The sequence below is a fragment of the Lytechinus variegatus genome, chromosome 13, assembly GCF_018143015.1.
Source record: "Lytechinus variegatus isolate NC3 chromosome 13, Lvar_3.0, whole genome shotgun sequence".
Taxonomy (NCBI): Eukaryota; Metazoa; Echinodermata; class Echinoidea; order Temnopleuroida; family Toxopneustidae; genus Lytechinus; species Lytechinus variegatus.
Window position 1 is genome coordinate 9,378,007 of NC_054752.1, and position 4,852 is coordinate 9,382,858.

A 4,852-nucleotide genomic window follows, 5' to 3' on the forward strand; every position below is an offset into this window, starting at 1 on the left:
CATCCCATGTAGATGGAAATTGCGGGAAATTGTGAAAAATACAGCTTGGTGACAACCCGTTGACAACTTATATGGACTGTTAATTTATTATTGTCAAGCTAATTGCCAATTCTAAGAGAACCGAAATAATATACGAATGAAAATGTTTTCCTCTGGTAATTGATTGATTTAATCATTTAGTCTATGGCTTTGAATTATGACGATCGAGACATGTAAGCGCTTCCTCAGACAGATGTTGCCAAGTTGTCTGAGGATGCGATGCGCTCTCTGATTGATCTGATACCACACATTGTAAACTCCTGAAGATGATATTTCCAAATAATTAAAGTGGATGCCCCGGGCCCACCCCCCCCCCCCCGCCCCTAGCAGCTTCCTCGAAATTGATAGACGTGGGAGTAATTTGCAAAGTTCTTTTTTATCTTAGGATGAAAGGCATGAGAGGAACTTACTTTTTTCACATACCACTCCCCGAGTAAAAAAGGTTTGTGCCGGCATGGCTAAAAGGAATATGTCAAATGATCTATGGCAAGCCCCCCCCCCTCCATAAATGAATGAACGAATGAAAGAATGAATGAGTAAGTGAATTAATTAATTAATTAATGAGTGAGTGAATGAATGAATGATCGAATGAATGAATGAGTGAGTGATGAATTAATTAATTAATTAATGAGTGAGTGAGTGAGTGAGTGAATGAATGAGTGAGTGAGTGAATGAATGAATGAGTTAGTGAATGAATGAATTAATGAATGAATAAATGAATGAATGAATGAGTTAGTGAATTAAATGAATGAATGAGTGAGTGAGTGAATGAATGAATGAATTAATGAATGAATGAATGAGTTAGTGAATGAATGAATGAAAGTCAATGAAAGAAGCTGGAATAAAGTATCCCTCCAAAAGTCTGCAAATATGAAGAAGAGAGAGGGGGAGAATTATTGGGGACAGGAGAAGGTGAGGGAAAAAAAATGAAAATATATTTTTGTCCTTCATTTTCCCCTCCCCACAATCCCCCCCCCCCCCCCCCGAGGGCATGAAATTACAAGAATTTGGATCGAAAGAACACACACAGTGCTCGCTCGCTTTATTCACTAGCGATGTTTTCACCCATGCAATGCCGGTTACATAGATTTTCTTTAAAGGGATTGTCCGGGCTGAAAATATTCATATTTTAAAACAAAGAGTAGAATTTACTTAGCAAAATGCCAAAAAATACATTAAAATCGTAAAACAAATAATAAAGTTATTGAAGTTTAAAATTTAACAATATTTTGTGAAAACAGTCATCATGAATGTTCATCAGGTGGACTGATGATGTCACATCCCCACTTTCTGTTTTCATAATGATATTACATAAAATCATATTTTTACTTTTCATTATTTCATACTTATGTGAATTATGTCTCCCTTGTAATGAAATAAGTTGCAGCAATGAATATCTCAATGATGCACTAAATCAGTGCATCCAATAGTTCTTTGAGGAAAAATTTTGAATAAACCTAATTTCATAAAAGAACAAGTGGGGATGTGACATCATCAGCCCAACGAATGAATATTCAAGACGACTTTTTTCACAAAATATGTCTCAACTTTAAAATTCAATAACTGTCTTATTTGTTATCCGAATTTGGTGAAATTTTCGGCATTTTGATCAGTGAATTATACTCTATTTATTAAGCTATAAATACTTTCAGCCCGGACTATTACTTATATAGTACGTAGGCCTATATATAAGTAACAAAATCATAGTTTACTTTGATCATCATCCTTTTTGGCATTTATACAAGAGAGTCAATGACGTAACGTGGGTCACGACATGGGGGGGGGGACGCACCAGCAAAAGGTTTGAGTCACTAAGTTGGCGCGAAGCGCTCAATAATTGCCAGTTTTACTGACCTAATAGAGACAGTTTAAGGAGGTTTTGCAATTAAATAGATATATATCTCACTAAACACAATGCAAGCGCGAGCTGAAAATTTTTGATATTCAGATCTTGAAAAGGATATCATAAGCAAATTTTTGTAATCATGATACGTAACTGTCTCACTAAACAAACAATGGAAGCGTGAGCTGAAAATTGTTTATATTCAGACCTTAAGAAAGGATCGAACATTAAGCAAATTTTTGTATTCAGGGTAGATACATGTCATACTAAAAACAATGCGAGCGCGAAGCACGAGCTGAAACTTTTTTTATATTTAGACTGAAAGAAGGACATTATTAGCAAATTTTTGTATTGATGATACGTACAGGTCTCACAAAAGAATGCGAGCGCGAAGCGCGACCTAAAATTTTTATACATATTGTCCCCAAACAGGGACATTTTAATGACTATTTTAAGGGTATTTTATCTCATTGATTTTAACAGAAATAAAACATATTATTTTAACTGAGAAAATGGATCTCAGAATACCAACCCAGAGCATACATATCTCACCATAGTCGACTATGATACATATATCTTAATACAAATCAAATATTGCGAGCGCGCCGCAAGCGCGAGCCTCTTTTGAAATTCAGACCTGAAGAGGACCATTCTAAGGCTTGTCTGTAGGAATTCATGAAGACCCTATGTACCTATTTCATAACCAAATTATGCGAGCACGGTGCACGAGCTGAAAACTTTATAGCATTCGATCAGACCAGAAAAGGTGACATTTTAAGGTGAACTGTTTTTAGAAATTCCAGAAGGGCAAACCAATCTCTCCACTAGACCCACTATAATATACGAATGTGGGTGCGAATGTAAATACATACTGGAAACAGTGGCGTACCGTGGGTCACGGCATTGGGGGGGCACCAGGAAAAATTTCGGGTCACTTAGGGAGCGCGCGAAGTGCGCTCAGTTGTCAGGTATACTGACCTAATAGAGATATTTTAAGGACATGCAGTGCCATCAAACGATATGTATCTCACTGATTAAATAATGCGAGCGCGAAGCGCGAGCTGAAAATTTTTGATATTGAGGGCTAAAAATTGACATTATAAGCAAATTGTTTTGTAATCATGATACTTAACTGTCTCGTTAAAGAAACAATGTGAGTGCGAAGCGCGAGCTAAAATTTTTGTATAAATTGACCCTAAACAAGGAAATTTTAAGGATTATATTTTAGAATCCATTAAGAGTATAAATATCTCACCATAGTCATCTAATGCTAGTGCCATCCTTTGCTGATTTTGTTAGAATTACATCTAAACACAGTCATGAAGCACCTTTTGTAGTCATGTAATTATGATTATCATACGTATCTTACTAACCAAATTCTGCAAGCGCAAAAGCGAGCTGAACATTTAGGAAATATAGACCCGAAGAGGGGCATTCTAAAGGTTGTTTGTATGAATTCTCTAAGACCCTACGTATTTGACTAACCAAATGATGCGAGCGCGAAGCGCGAGCTGAAATTTTTGTATATATTGACCCCAAAACATGGATATTTTAAGGACTATAATTACGAATCCATGAAGTCAGAGTATACATATCTCACCATAGTCATCTATATTTTATAATGCGAGTGCCAAGCGCTTGCTGATTTTGTTAGAATTACATCTAAACACATGGAGCACTTTTTGAAGTCATTGTAATCATGATTATCATACGCATCTCACTAATGAAATACTGCGAGCGCGAGCTGAAAATCTAGAAAATTCAGTCATGAAGAGGGCATTCCAAGGCTTGTTTGTAAGAATTCACTAAGACCCCACGTATTTCACTAACCAAATGATGCGAGCGCGAAGCGCAAGCTAAAATTTTTTGATATTCAGATCAGAAAAATTGACATTTTAAGGACTGATTTTAGGAGTTCATGAAGAGCAGAAATCTCACCAATCCACTAATGTGAACGTTAGCACGGACAGGAAATGTTTTATATTAAGACCTTAAAATAGGGCAATAACTTTCAGTAGTCATGAAAAAGAAGAATATATCACAATCACAAACAATAATAACTCTAATTGCGAGGAAATAAATTATTTTGTTGTATATTGATTTGAAAACGGGAGGCTTTAGTACAGCAGTTTTATATGTCTCGTTAAAAAGTCTATGCGAGCACCAGGAACAATGAAGACACAATTAAGCAAATAATGTTTCATAAAGTTGTGAAAAATGCTTCTTATGTTATATAACATAATATAACACTATGATAAACAACAATTTCTTCTTTCCCCCACTACGTTTCTCTTCCTTTTTCCTTCTTTTTCTCCTTTTCCCCGTTTTTTTTTTTTTTTTTTTTTTTGGCCAGCCGATTGGGGGGGCACGTGCCCCCCCATGCCCCCCCCGTAGTTACGCCACTGACTGGAAATGTTTTATATTCAGACTTGAAAATGGCAATCATTTCAAGTAGTCATGAAAAAAGAAGCATGTCACTAAAAAACATTAATAACTTGACATGTGAGGAAATAAGTTTGGTGTATATTGACTTGAAAGGGGATTTTTTAGTTCTACAACAAGATTATATATCTCACTTAACAGATAAATGCGAGCACCGCAAACGGATGATGAACACACAGGCACTACGCAAATTATTTTGTTGATTATTATATAACTTAATATAATACATGTATACCATAATTTCTTCTCCCCTACAATGCTTCTTTTTCTCCCTCTTTTTCTCCTCCCCCTTTTTTTGAGGGGGGCACGTGCCCCCCCCCCCCCCCCCCGTAGTTATGCCACCTTTAGCTGGGGCTGACATGCCCTTTGAAGTTTGAGGAGTTTTATCAAAATGAAAATGACGCTAAAAGAACGTAATGTATTCGTATCATAACCATATCCCTAACATTGACCAGCCCCCCCTTGGATCCTGAAATAAGACAACGTCAACAGAGCAGCTTTATGATCCCGGTACGACTGCCAGCGCCC